Source organism: Tursiops truncatus, chromosome 20 (assembly GCF_011762595.2).
Source record: "Tursiops truncatus isolate mTurTru1 chromosome 20, mTurTru1.mat.Y, whole genome shotgun sequence".
Classification (NCBI taxonomy): Eukaryota; Metazoa; Chordata; class Mammalia; order Artiodactyla; family Delphinidae; genus Tursiops; species Tursiops truncatus.
Genome location: NC_047053.1, coordinates 56,275,600 through 56,290,815, shown reverse-complemented (window position 1 = coordinate 56,290,815; position 15,216 = coordinate 56,275,600). Strand labels below are relative to the sequence as shown.

Below are 15,216 nucleotides of genomic sequence, written 5' to 3'. Positions count from 1 at the left end.
TAATCAAGTCAAAGTGCTCAGTAAGCTATACAAAGTGATGTACAAAAATAGTATTGTAAATGTACTTTATAAACATAGGGGCCAGATGTCTTAATTTTACGATTGTGCAAGGAAACCAAAGGAAATTCCCAAAATGTAGCCATTGACTTAGGCAAAGATCGAACAGAATGACAAAAAATACTTATTATTTCAACTTAAGGAAAATAAAATGAACAACGTCTTTGTTTAGAACAGTGGAATGTTGATGATTGTTCAGGCTGAGTGCTGAGTACAAGGGATCCTCATTGCTTTTGTGTGTTTGAAAATTTTCATCTGAACAAAAATATGAAAAACCGTTGTTTGACTGTTAACATTAGGTAGGTTGGTGCTTACGAACAAGGACTCAGGAGCTAGAAGGCCAGGGTTCGAATCTTGCTTCTGCTAGTGTGCTGTCACACTTGCTGTGTGACCTTCAGCAAGTTATTTGTGCCTTAAGGCCTTATCTATAAGATGAGGATAATCATACCGCCTATATCGTAGGCTTGTTCAGAGAATTAAAGAAGTTCATATTTGACAAGCACTTAGTAAATTATGTATAAGTGTTTGGTAAAATAAAAATCTTTCGGGTTCTGAATAGGTACAAGGAACCTTATTTACAAGGAACATGAGGCTCAAAAAAGTCAAACAACTTCCTCAAGGTCACAGAGTTAGGAAGTGGCTTTGCCTGGGTTTGATTCTGGCTCAGGCTGTGACTCTGAAAGCTTGGCTCTAAAGGCCAGTGCTGTGTCCCGTGGGAGAGTTTCTACAATTCAGCCAAGTCGTAATTTGGCAAATGATACCATATTCCCCGTTGTGTTTAAGGGCATTTTGGAGGCCTGGAGGGTTGCTGGGCGGGTCTGTTTGCAGGAGGCCCAAGGAGCAAGTACTAAGTAGGGGTGCAATGGGAGACCCTCTCTTGTGACCCCAGACCTTTCTGGAAGGGCTTTGAAGGAGGTCAGAATTCCCTGGGGGCAGAGGTGGGGCCTGAGAAATTCTTTGCAGACTGTTATTGGGCCTCTTACTCCACAGAGATGGCGCAAAAGCTGCTACGGATGTGACGTTCCAGAAACTGTTCAAAGAGCTTTACACATATGAGTGCATTCGGAGCATAGGTGCTAACCTGGATTCTCTTAGCCCACCCGCCCAAACTCCGGAAGCTTGAATCCTCCTTCAGATTAACTGCCATTATTTTGCACATTGGGCCCATTTGACCTCTTCCACAATTCTGTGTGGGAAACTATAGTTATAATCTCCTTTCTAGAATTGGGAGAAACTGGAGTCTGGGGAGAGTTTGAGACTTTTGGACCACTGACCAAAAAGTAGTGAACCTCTGGTGGGAAAGACTGATTACCCTGGTCCATTTGGGCTGCTGTAACAGAATACCATATGTGGGTTTCTCACAGTTCTGGAGGCTGGAGGTCCAAAGTCAAGGCACCGGCAGATTTAGTGCCTGGTGAGGGTCTGTCTCTTGGTTCATAGACTGCTGTCTTTTTGCCATGTCCTCACATGTTGGAAGGAGCAGGAAAGTTCTCTGGGGTCTCTGTTATAAGGGCACTAATCCCATTCATGGCGGCTCCACCCTCATGACCTAATCGCCTCCCAAAGGCCCCACCTCCAAATACGGTCACACTGGGCGTTAGGATATAAAATGTGAATTTGGGGTGGGAGGATGCAAATTCTATAGCACTGATGTTCATAAAAACAGATGTTGCACAATACTGAAAATATGAACTTCCAAATAAATGCCAAAAAAAAATTTAGCTCATGAAATTATTTGTAAAACAGCAATCCTAGATCCTTAGGGAATAATATACATGCCAGATTTTTCTACAGGCTTGTTAATTATGTTTTTTTCCAGGCAGATAGATAGGCAGCTCTTTGCAAAGCCGCTATGGAATGATTTCATTCTTTAAGGACAGATTTTCAGGGTTTTGGGGCCTCACTGAAACATGGCCAAGTTGTGTCATCTGAGAATTCTTGGGATTGTCAAATATAGGAGGAGAAGCCCACTGATTTACCCAGTCCATTCAGATGACACTGCAGGGAGAATTTAATCAGAATATCTTTCATATAAAATGGCATTTCTGGAGATTCATGTAAAAAGAGTGAATATAGAGGATTATGATGAAGACAGCCTATTTCTTTTTCCTTTTTTTTTGTTTTTTTTTACATCTTTATTGGAGTACAATTGCTTTACAATGGTGTGTAAGTTTCTGCTTTATAACAAAGTGAATCAGTTATACATATACATATGTTCCCATATCTCTTCCCTCTTGCGTCTCCCTCCCTCCCACCCTCCCTATCCCACCCCTCCAGGCGGTCACAAAGCACCGAGCTGATCTCCCTGTGCTATGCGGCTGCTTCCCACTAGCTATCTACCTTACGTTTGGTAGTGTATATATGTCCATGCCTCTCTCTCACTTTGTCACAGCTTGCCCTCACCCCTCCCCATATCCTCAAGTCTATTCTCTAGTAGGTCTGTGTCTTTATTCCCGTCTTGCCACTAGGTTCTTCATGACATTTTTTTTTCTTAGATTCCATATGTGTTAGCATATGGTATTTGTTTTCCTCTTTCTGACTTACTTCACTCTGTATGACAGACTCTAAGTCCATCCACCTCACTACAAATAACTCAATTTCATTTCTTTTTATGGCAAAGTAATACATACAATGGAATATTACTCTGCTATAAAAAGACAGCCTACTTGCAGAAAGTTTCCCTTTTCACCTAATCACCAGCTAATGTAACTTGGAGGGAAGCCAGGGTGGCGCCCGTAACCTTCCTTGGTCATTTAGTGTCTCTGAGAGGGACATACACGGACTTTCTAAGTAGCAACAGGCCAGCTGGGTCTCCGCTGTCCACACGGTGACTTCACCACCAAAGCTGGGGGTAGCAAGGAGATCAAGAGGAGAGTCATCCACAGCGAAGACATATTTTGTGTGGAGCTGTCCCCCTTTCCCAGAGTAGTCAGCAACCCCACGAATGTTCTGGAAAGAACCACAGAGGAAGACACTAGTCTGAGTGCCCAGAGGTGGTAGGTTACCCTTGCAGAGTGGACGGGGGGATTCTGACAGCCCCACCCTCCAAAATGAGCTCTGGGAAGCCTGGAGCAGGACTCTGAGATCCCAGCCACGGCCCCCCCAATCCCCCCACCCCGCCCTGTGGAGAACGTGCGCTGGGACGCCGTATCCAGACTGCTTTCTGCTCTGGGTACTAATGACTGGGTGAATCAGACACACAACAGCCAGTGTCTGCTCTCACCAGTGATCTTGTGGTTCATTTCTCCCACCGTAACCCATTAATTGTCCCCCGTCAACATGCTCTTGGAATTACTGTATTTTTCTCTTCGTGTTTATGCTGATTACATGTATGTTGGTCTTGCCTCCTGTGCGCCCTCTTTGAAGGCCGGGGATGGGTCTCCTCTCCAGCATCTGCTATCCTGAGTGTCTGCTAACAGGTCATCGTGCCCCAAGGGGGTGTGGGAAATGCTTCTTTACCCACCATCCAGTTTCTCTGTATGTCCTGCCTTCTGCTCTGGGAGCTGGCCTGACCAAACCTTCGATGACGTCTGGTCAAGGCAGTCCAGGTCAATGCCATTCACGGATAATAAGTTCCTCCTATGCTCGTAACACAGAGCTAGGCTCTTTAAGTGACTGAGATGCAGCCTGGGTCTTCCAGAGCCTTTCGAGTCAGAGGAGGCATGAGAGGAGCATTTCCAGCCTTGCTGTTAACACTCTCTGTTGGGTACCGTTAGTTGTGAAATGTGTCATCAGTAATTTGTTACTACTAATAAAATACTGAGTGAGGATGACTTATTTTTTAAAAATAAGTTTGGGACTTCCCTGCTGGCCCAGTGGTTAAGAATCCACCTGCCAATGCAGGGGACATGGGTTCGAGCCCTGGTCTGGGAAGATCCCACATGCTGCAGAGCAACTAAGCCCGTGCGCCACAGCTACTGAGCCTGTGCTCTAGAACCCACGAGCCACAACTACTGAGCCCGCGAGCCACAACTACTGAAGTCCACGTGCCTCGAGCCCGTGCTCCACGAGAGAAGCCACCGCAAGGAGAAGACCGTGCACTGCAACGAAGAGTAGCCCCCGCTCGCTGCAACTAGAGAAAGCCCGCACGCAGCAATGAAGACCCAGCACAGCCAAACGTAAATAAATAAATAAATAAATAAAGTGAAGTGCTAAAGACTTAAAAATAAATAAATAAAAATAAGTTTGAGTGGATTCAGAGTTATTTTTATAATACCCCCTCATCATGTTTCTAGCATTATTTATAAGTGTGAAACTTTGTAGTTTTCAACTTTTTTTCCCCTTCTGGTGCACATGCCTCACACCCCCCCGAGGGCCCGTACAAGAAGTGGTTGCTTCATTCCAGCTGAACCGTAAGGAAGCTGGGAGGCAGCGTATGTGTGTCAGCCAGCTTACCGGCTCTGACCCCATGCCTTTCTCGCCAACGCAAGGAAGCTTCTCTGAACGCACATCATTCATGGTGACATGATCACAGATACCATCTTTTACGGGGAGAGGGAAATGCGTTCTGATGAGGAAAGAAAGAATGGCTAAAGTTGTTGGCTAGGACAGATCTAAGCTGGGTCTTGAAAGGTAGGCACAACTTGGACCGAGAACTGTGGTGTGCACGGGTCACCCAGCAGTGAAAAGATCTGGGCAAAGTGGCAGAAGGAGGAAAGCGTTGGAAGTGTACGGGGTCCTATGAGTTGTCCAGTGTGGGAAGAAAGATGCTGGGAGGGCTCCACGCTAAGTTGGGGAAAATACTGAAAGCTCTGGATGGAAGATGGAGGTGTTCAGACCTCATTCTGTATAGAGTGCAGAACCAAGTTATCCAAATATGCACATTGATTTGTATATTTCTATGTGCCAGGTGCATAGAATAGTTCTGGAAGAGTTCCCGAAGACATTGTTTCTAAATATAACATAGCAGGTAAGGGTCCTGACTCTGGAGACGATTAATCTGGATTCAAAAACTGGCTCTGTCGCTTATTGGCTATAGACCTGGGTTCACTGTGCCTCGGTTTCTCCACCTGCAAAATGGGGATAATAAAAGTGCTTACGTCATGGAGCTGTTTCTAAACATTAAATGCATTAAGTGCGAAGTATGAAGTGGGTTAAAATATAACTTTGCTCAGAACAAGCACTCAGTCACTGGCAGCTGCTAATGGGATGATTTTTATTAGGATCTGGGCTGAGTGATGAAGTGGGTGGTCTGTGGTTGTCTGCTGCTGATGTGGGTGAAATATGACACATCTTAACGAATCAAGTCGTATTAGTGGAGTGATTTCAGTCGCTGTGTTGTGTTCTCTGAGCAGTAAGTCGTGTACACAGCCCTCCAGGATGCGGCATCCAATGATAAACACAGACATACAAGTGTGGAAGAGTGAATCCACAGCAAAGCAAAGTGGTACCGATTCACTGGATCGCACAACCCAGGGCCAGACGAAGGTTATGACAACACGTTTCTCTAAGAGTTTGGAGAAGGAAGCGATGCCGTGCAGGTTGGAGACCTCTGGGAAGTCTTGGAGAGCTGAGGAGGAATTTGACTTGGCGATGTCAGTTTGGGTGGGAATTAGGTATCTGGAGAAGGGGGGCGGTGCTTCTGTCCTCTTTCAGGGTGTTGACCCAATCTGGTCCTGCTTCTCACTCTGCATTCTTTCATTTATGCGTCGTTTGGTATTTTAAGGTGTTTTCTAAATGTTCTCAAGCTCCATTGCGTGTGTGTCTATGCTTCTCAGGCCTTCATTATCTTTAGGACCGTCCCAATGTAGGGCTCTGTATCATCGTGCTTTCAAGAAGGCATGCTTCTCCGGTTCTACAAATTATAAATATGGCCATCATATTTATCTCTTAGAGATCGATTAATCTGCACGTACAAACCTTTGCACGTTTTCTAGTTTTGAGAAACATTTTTTCCTTCGACCAAATCCTTGTTTTGTTGTTGTTAATTGGTCAGTGGGCCACTTACGGCATAGAGCAAACCTCCATTCACTCCACAGCTGTTTCGAAAAACTGCCTGAAGAGCTCTGCAAAAGAAGCTCCACTGACTTGGCCAAAAGAGGGGAGAGGAGCAGAGGAGAAGAGACCAGGAGGGAGGGTTGTGTGTTCCGTTTTCTCAGTAGCAAAAGCACCAGGAAGCCAAATAGAAGAGAAATGGAGCTCGGAGATATGTGAAAAGGGGGACTGTCTAGAAGATGTTCAATGCAGTCTTTGCTGTTTCTTGCTCACGACTATTCTTTCTTGCATTCACCCTAATTTCCTTTGAAGGAGATAAACACCGTGGAGGGAGGGGCCGCAGGTGATGTCAGATGGGTGGCCTGAAGTGTGGTCAGCATTTGCTGGGCGCCCAGGCTGGCGGTGAAGGACCGCCTGGAGAGTGGTAGGTGGTAACGGGAAACACACGCAGAAGATCCCATGACAAGCATTCTGGGAGAGGATCTTCACTCAGCAGTGACCAAAGGGCCCAGGGCAGAGAAAAAGGATAAGAGAGGTGGGAGGAACAGGAGTTAGTGGCTCAGGAATCAGGGAAATGAGGGGGAGGGAACTGTGTTGACTGGATCTCTGGTGTGTGATGGTTAATCTTACGTAGCAACTTGGCTGGGCTACGGTGCCAAGATATTTCATCAAACCTTATTCTGGGTGTTCCTGCGAGGCTGTTGCTGGGCGTGAGATTTACATTTAAACTGGGGGAGTGTGAATACAGCAGATTGCTCTGCATGGTGTGGGTGGGCCTCATCTAATCAGCTGAAGACCTTATGAGAACAAAAGGCTGACATCCCCGGAGAAGACGGATTTCTGCCAGCACGCTGCCTGTGGACTTGAACTGCACCTCTTTCCTGAGTCTCTAGCCTGCTGCCCTCCCCCATCAGATTTCGGACTTGCAAGCCTCCATAAGTGCCTCCAATTGCTTCAAATAAATCAGTCTCTCTCTCTCTCTCTCTCTCTCTCTCTCTCTCTCTCTCTCTCTGAAGAACACTGACTAAGACAGCGGTGTAATAGGTATTCTGTGCATATCTCATTTCGTTCTTAGGAGCACAATTCCAGGTCTCATAGAGGCTCAGTGGCAGAGACAGTATCCAAGTCTAAGTCTGACTTCCAATCTCCTACTCTGCTCATCATTCGCTTCTTAGGGTCCAGGGAAGGGCTTTTGAGAAACTTAAACTGGAATCCCTGGCTTCCTGTCTGTGAAGAGTCTAATAGGGGACCTACTGGAGACCCAAGTAACTGGGCTGGCTGCCTCACTGTGTGGTGCTGTCTGAGAGCAGCTGGTCTTCAAGGCTGAGAAATCACAGCCCTGGGTCCTTCCCTCTGAGCCCTTCCGTTTCAGTGGAAGGGGAGGTGCCGTTTCCATCCCAGGTGCCTGGAAGTGCAGCTGAGGAGTCCGTTATCCCATCAACAGCCTGCCAAAGGGATGCCCTGCCGTTCTGTTCCTTCTCAACATTTCCTGGCAGCTGCTGCCCCCTTTATTCCTGCCTCTCTCAGTCTAAACGTGGGGTTTGGAAAGCACAGGGAGGAAGGACGTGAATTCAGGGTTCAAGGGATAGGAGAGGAACTCCGACCCAGGTATGACCCACGTCTCCCGTATTCATCTTCCCTGTTTAGAACCGAGAAGCAGAAGGCCTGTGATAAGGAGGGAATTTTCTCATGCTTCCTTTCTGATCTTTGGAAGCTCCAGTTGCAGGATTGCAAAACCAGAGCAGGTTTTTCCAATTGCTTTGGGCAGCAGACTGAGCTCTCAATGTCACAGGCCTGAGCTCTCCACTTCATATATATATATATATATTTTTTTTTAATTTTTATTTATTTTTTAAGTTTATTTTTGGCTGTGTTGGGTCTTGTTGCTGCGTGTGGGCTTTCTCTAGTTGCGGCGAGGGGGGACTACTCTTCACTGTGGTGCGCGGGCTTCTCACTGCGGTGGCTTCTCTTGCTGCGGAGCACGGGGTCTAGGCACGTGGGCTTCAGTAGTTGTGGCACACGGGCTTCAGTAGTTGTGGCACTCGGGCTCAGTAGTTGTGGCTCGCGGGCTCTAGAGCGCAGGCTCAGTAGTTGCGGCGCACGGGCTTAGTTGCTCTGCGGCATGTGGGATCTTCCCGGACCAGGGCTCGAACCTGTGTCCCCTGCATTGGCAGGCGGACTCTCAACCACTGCACCACCAGGGAAGCCCCTCCACTTCTTGAAATTAGGGCCAGCTGTTGGACAGCTGGCAGCTGTGGAAGGAGGGGGCTGGGAAGTATAAAACTCCACCAGCCTAACTGGCTTTATGCTCCTTTGAGCACTGCAAAGAGAATGCAGAAAGGGAAGCATGCCTTGTTTTCTTCAAAGGTTTTCTCTCAAGGAAATCTTTGTAACTGTAAATAAAATGAGGATGATCTTTTAAGTAGTGAATGTATCAAAAGTTATACATCCCAAGGAGGATTAAACATATGAAGTGCTATCAATGTGGTCATCTTGACCACAAGCTTTTCTAAGTCTTTGCTGGAGTGTCTCTTCTGTAGTTGCATCTCTGCCCTCAGAAGGCATGTGTAAAAGCCCAGACGTTCATCACAGAGGAAGCAAGTTAAGGTTAGCATGTCAGTAACTGTAAGGGGGCTGAGTACCATCATTTCCACAATATGACGGGATTACGAAGCAAAGCCCAACTATAAGTGAGAAAAGAGACACACTTAAAACAAAGTGACTCACAGAGGTTGAACTTAAAGAGTGGGAAAGGTCATGGCAGGCAAATATAAGTTAAAGTCTGACTCTTCATCTTGGTGTCAGACAACGTTAAAGTCATGGCGAAGAGCATGAAATGAAACAAAGAAGGTGCTTTACTATCTTAAAGAGAACCACATTTAAAATAACAAGGGCTTCCCTGGTGGCGCAGTGGTTGAGAGTCCGCCTGCCGATGCAGGGGACGTGGGTTCGTGCCCCGGTCCGGGAGGATTCCCACATGCCGTGGAGCGGCTGGGCCCGTGAGCCATGGCCGCTGAGCCTGTGCGTCCGGAGCCTGTGCTCCGCAACGGGAGAGACCACAACAGTGAGAGGCCCGGGTACCGCAAAAAGAAAGAAAGAAAAAAAAGGCCAGTTGTCCATCCACATATCCTTGTGTTACTGTGCTTTACTCTCCAAGGGGAGAAGCTGAGCTTCTCTGGGAGGGACTGATGGCCCTGGACAGCTTGGTCAGTCACCCAGCAGCCCTTCTCCAGGGACGTTGCACAGACATTCTGGGAATCACCATCTATGAAATTCAAGGGCAGATTCTCAGCTATTCCAGGGATGCAGTGAGAAGGCTTTGCTTTCACCGGCTCTGGCTGTCCATGGAATATGCCTGGTGTTCTTCCCGCAGTGAAGAGAGAGTAAGATGTTTTCTTTTGGCTGTTTTCCCTTCACAGAGAAAACCCTGCAACTCCATATTTTAGGGTGTAGTGCCTTAGCGCATCACCTGGAGACCATAGCTATTTATACAAACAGCAGCAGACCCTGGACAGAGCTAGTGCCAGGATTCCCAGGTCCATTGCTCATCACCCTGACTCACCCTCCTAACACCAGCGCAGTCAGACAGTTAATTGGAACATGGCTCCAGGGCAGAAGAGATCCTGGTTCCATTTCTTAACCATGTTCTGTACCCAAATGCCCTTAAAGAGAAGTAAAAAGGTCTGAAAATGAACGCAAGCCAATAGGACGTTTTGAAGACAGCGAAGGGCACAGGATCAAAGAATCACAACTAACTGATAAAGATTTTTTAAAAGAAACCTCCATAATCGTTTATCATTGATCAAGTTTTTGCTGGGTTCTGGGCACTGTACAAAGCACCTCACGTGGATTTTCTCGTCACATCCTCTCAAAAACTCTTTGAGAGGGTGCAGTGATCATCCCCGATGAAAATCGTGACAATGCCGGGGTTTTAGTGGGGTTTAGCAGGTTACAAAGGGCATATGGTAAGTTTTTGGACCCTTTTCATTTCTTAAAAAAAAACAACACACACACACACAAAACAAAAAACAACAACAAAAACTATATCTGGGTAAAGTCAAGTTTTAGCAACCTTGAAGAGAAGAAAAACACCCCCATAATCTCTACATTTCTTGGATTGCCTTTGCAGTAGAAGGGTGTTACGGGCTGGTTGAAAGAGTATGGTCAGACTGATTCACTTTGTTACACAGCAGAAACTAACACACCATTGTGAAGCAATTATACTCCAATAAAGATGTTTTAAAAAACAAACAAAAAAACCCTCCTTCCCTCCTTCCTTCCTTCCGTCCTTCCTCCCCTCCTTCCTGACAAGATGTCGAAGTTAGAAACATCGTCCCTCTGTCCATCCATTTGCCATAAATTATCAACTTTCTTTGGTCACAAACACCTGACACGGTGCCTGGTATGAGTTTGGGTGATGATATGTAACTGCAGCTTAAAAATACTTGTTAAAACAGGAATGTGCCCTTTGCAAGGCTTGACTTAAACACGTAAAGGAACAGCATTGCCAGCCAGCAATGCAACGCTGAGGGAATTCATCTGGTTAATGTAGGTGTCGCACTCAGGCAGTTATCCTGAATGTCTCTAGACGTAGAAGTTACTAGTCCTGTAAGTGATATGACTTTTTCTTTTTTCCCCGTGGGGGTGTGTGTGAGTTTGGGGGATTGGTTGGCTCTTAAAAGAATATATCTGATCCACAGAAAAGGGCTGATTCTATCAGGTTTCCTTGCCCTTCTAAGCTTAGCGCTTGTAATTGTTTAAAGAAGAACTAAGATTATCCTGATACCAATGTCTGCAAAAGCCATAAAGTGAAGACAAATCTTTTCGTTGGTCCCAAAGCTCAGGAGGAAGTTAGAGAGAACGGCCCGGCATGGGCTGATCACCCTAGCGCAGCATTTCAATTCCTTCTAGGTCAGTATATTTTTCTGAGATGATCCAGGACACTTCTGCAGAGTTGGAAAACTAACATTACGTTCAACAACAAATGGCGGGACATAGGGTCATTGCCGTAAGGTCTTTGTTCCCCCAAAGACTTCAGACTAAGTATGCGCTTTTTCTTAGCTCCTCTGACTAGGAAAGGCTACCAGGGGTGTGTAGGAACTTCAGTTATAGGGCAAAGCTACCCGCTCTTCTGGACAAATAAAAGGGATGAGAAGTATGTTCCTAGAAGAAAGTGGAAGCTTTTATCGTAGAGAAAAGAATTACTGCCTCGGGGTTATGGCTTTGTTTTGGAGAGAGATGAAGAACTGAGTGGTGTTTTAGGACCACCCTGGTCATCAAGCTTTCAAGGGACTGAAGGACACACTTCCAAAGGGCTGGAAATGGGAGGTCCCCACTGATGCCAACAGTGGGACAGCAGGAGGGAGCTCAGGGTGGCCTTGAGTGGAGATGTCTGGTGCCTTGGAAGGGACGGGATGGGGCCCGTCAGAAGGAGGAGAGAGTGGCCTTGATCTGCTTTCTGTTCCATAATCTCAAGCTTGGAGAACTTCCATGGTACTTGGCTTTGGTCAACCATCAGGATGCTGTGGGATGCCACAAAAATCTCACTGTCTCTAAGAAGACTAATTCTGTGAACTCTGGAATTCCCCAGCATAGCAAAGTAGACTACGAGTGGAGGTCATTGCCTACACACCCAACCCTAGGCTACAAAGAGATTATAATTTTATACAGCATTTCCAAAAGGGTATTTCAAGGAATATGATCGCAATGATGTCAACAGAGGGGTACTGTGGGGGAAAATCATCTATGTTTAAGGAAGTTTGGAAAATATGTGGTTAAATGAGTTAAACCATTTCTTTTCTACATGATTTCTCAGGGCTTTTCATCTGCTGTCCTGAACTGTGTATGTCTAAGAGGGAGACTGTATACATTTCAAAAGTCAGGTTTCAACGTAAAAGGTAGGTGACACTTCTCCTTACTTTTGGGTTATACCAGTAACAGAATATCATTGGCACATGGCTTAAAGCTGCAGAAACAGGCATGGATTTGTGTACTTGTGTGAATGTGTATACTCTAGAAAAGAACCAAACCAATGCCTTATATACAAGGATAGGATTATTGGTGGGGTATGGGGATGAGGCTGGGGTCGGGGGGAGAAAGAGGTTCTTTGTGGCAGAGATTTAGAAAAGTCAGCACCCCTAATTGAAGGTCAAGGGTCCATGATTCTAATTCTGAATCCCTGGATGACCTTTGCAGGGTCACTTGGCCTATCTGGTCGTTTCCCCATACACAAAGCAGAAATTTGAAAACTAAGGGCTTTACAGACTTACGAAAAATCACAAGGATTAAACAAGCCCACGCTGTTAAAATGTTTTGAGCCCTGTGGTCGAGTACACGGGCTAATAACAGGGTGTGGTCCTCACCGCCAGCGGGATTAACTGAGGGGTTTGCCCAGCAGGCACGGAGTCTGTTCCACCAGAACTGCGGGCAGCTGACGCCCTGGGGTCAGGGTGAGTCCCGCCCTGGGGTCAGGGTGATTCCCACCCTGTCTGCTGGGGCTGTAGTGGCTCACCTCCCCCCAGAGACAGCCCTGAAAACCGGAAAAGAAAGAAAACCTAGAACAATGAGCAGGTGGCCTGTCTCCTGTTGCAGCCGGAAACAAGGCAAAATGGCCCAGCCAACCTTCAACCAATATGACACCGTCCTTTTCTATTAGCCTAGGGCTTTTATGGGAGTGCCCAAGTGGTATCTGCTTGGAGACCCCTAAATCCTATACCAAAGACATGGGACTCCCAAGACAGGGTACATCCAAAAGTAATTTTTTGTGTTGGTGGTGATAGCAAGCTTGTGTACGTTGGGCGTGTAGCAGTATCCGGTGTCCAGACTGTATGCTTCCTCTCTCCCAGTGCTGAGTCACTGGGCTGTCGGGCGGTCTGACTTGAAAAGCCCTTGGGGCCGGGCCTGCCACAGGGAAGCGTGGCTCTTTTGAGTAGAGCAAGAGCGCCACCCTGAGTGGTACGCGAGTACTGCAGCCCCTACTGGAAAGCAGTTCGGAGAGGGAGCCCAGGGGGCTGATTGCCCGAGGCCCTCGGAAGTCTCAGCACCCATTGGAAGTCTTAAATTCGAAATTGCCATTTTGATTTCCATCAACAGTTTGGGGCTCCTGGTCAATGACGTCCGCTCTCGCGACTTGGATTTACCCTAATACAAAAACTGATCAGATCCCCGAGCCAGTTCTCGACAGCAAAGAACAGGCTGAATCAAGCCGGACCCACGTTTGAAGTGCTCTTTCGTGGGGCTTCTAGCAAGCTGGGCTGTCCCGGTGGCTTGTCCCTGTCTGGCCTCTTGCCTTCTCTCCAGCCTCTGACTCTGCTCATGTCACCATGAGGCAAACAAATGTTTGCCTGTTTACGTTCTCTACCGAATATACCCTAATACGAGCCAGGTCATCCCGGGCGAGAAATCAGTAAGTTGTGATGTTCTCAGCAAAGGCAGTCAGTGGATGGGTGATGGTGGTACCCAGGAATATTAGCTACTGGATATTCAGTTTTAGCCTAAGCTTGCGTCAGAAGGGCTGTGTAGCTCTCCTCTGGTGGAAGGGAACTCAGAAGGCCCGGATTGAATCTCAGCTCTACTAGTTGATTCATTCAGTATTAAGTGAGCACCTGCCTCGTGGAACTTATGTTATAGCAGGAGGAGGCCAACCGTGAGCATTATAAGTAAGAAAATTATTGTATGACAAGGTGATGAGGTCTGTGGGGAAAATAGCACAGGTCAGGGGGAGGGATGAGGTTGCAATGCCTAGTAGGGTGGACAGGGCAGGACTCTTTAAGAAGACGGCATTTGGGCAAAGACCTGAGGAGGTGAGACGACAAACCATGAGACATTCGGGGGAAGAGTTTTCCAGGCGCAGAGAACAGTGTGTGCAAAGGCCCTGAGGTAAGACAGTGCCTGATGTGACATCAGGGAGGCTAGAATGGAGGAACTGAGTGATTAGGGGTGGGGAGAAATTTGTAGGGTTTAAGGCCAAGGAGGTATTAGGGGCTGACTGTATAGGGTCTATAGACCGTTGTAAGGGGAACTTTGCCTTTTACCCCGAGGGAGATGGGGAGCCGTCGGAGGGGAAGCCACCTGTGTCTCTGAAACACTGAATATGGGGGACGAGAGACAAAGCAGAGCTGAGTACGAGGATCTTGAGACAAAGGTCCTGAAGGATGGAGCTTCCTTTAGTGGAAATGGGCAAGAGTGTGTTTGGAGCAAGCTTGAGGGAGCAAACTCAGAAGTTTAGCTTCTTACCTGTGAGTCGGAGATCTCGAGAAGGCAGTTTGCTGTGTACGTCTGGAGTTTGGGAGAAAAGGCCTGATTTGGAGATAAAAATTGGGGAGATGTCAGTATATCGATGACATTTAAAACCATGAGCTTAGGTAAAATTACCAAGGGAATGAGTATAAGGAGAGGCAACATAAGGAAAAGAAGGTTCTAGAACAGAGGTTCTCGGGTAAGGGGTCTCCCTAGTCGCTAGTGAGTCAGGAGTTCACGGGAGAACTCAAGGATGGCCTGTCAGCGTCAATGGTACTATTCGTGCCTATAACCGCAAGGGAACTTACGTAGGTGCCTTAATTGTCGGTGATGCTTTTTTGTCTGACTGCAGCCTACTTCCCTGAGACTCAGTTTTCTTATCTATAAAATGGGTATAATAACTCATAAGGTTATTGTAGTCATTGAATAAGAAGGTATAAGTAGGGTCTTTAGCACAGTTCCCAGCACGAAATATGTGCTGAGAAATGTCAGCTCACTAAAAGAGTTTATAGCATCATTTGAGTCAAGATTCTGCTGCCCACAGTGGGAGAAACCAAGAAAATGGTTCTGTTAGTAGATTCTGCCTTAGCCTGGCTTATTCTCTTTGAACTTCTGTAGGTTATAGAAAAACAGATACAACATTTGCTATGAGACATAGGACAAAAACATAAAATATTTAAAGAAAACCCCACACTATATAATAGATATATTTTCAGCAAATATACTAAAAGATCTAAAGAAATTTTGAGCAAGAAGTGATGATGATACAGATGGTGAAACGTTTTTTTTGATGATGATGAAACTTTTGATAACAGTTCACTTTAGAGAGCATTTACTATTTGTCAGATACTGTTTTAAGTGTCATATTAACTTAATTCTCACATCAACTCTTCGAGGAAGGTATTAATATTATGTTTATGTTATAGTTGAGGACAATGAAACACAGAGAGGTTAAGTGACTTGTCCAAGGTCACCCAGCTAGGAAGT

At 46.4% G+C, this 15,216-nt stretch overlaps 1 long non-coding RNA gene across 2 annotated transcripts in view; it reads left to right on the top strand.

The window, feature by feature from the left end:
* Positions 1-15,216, top strand: part of LOC141277407 (uncharacterized) — a 138,224-nt gene that overhangs the window by 76,356 nt on the left and 46,652 nt on the right. The window contains exons 1-2 of one of the 2 annotated variants that reach the window (XR_012328779.1): positions 10,510-10,599; positions 11,807-11,888. This is a non-coding gene — a long non-coding RNA (uncharacterized lncRNA). Of the gene's footprint in view, positions 1-10,509; positions 10,600-11,806; positions 11,889-15,216 lie in introns of those variants that run through there. The other variant, XR_012328778.1, reaches the window with a different exon arrangement.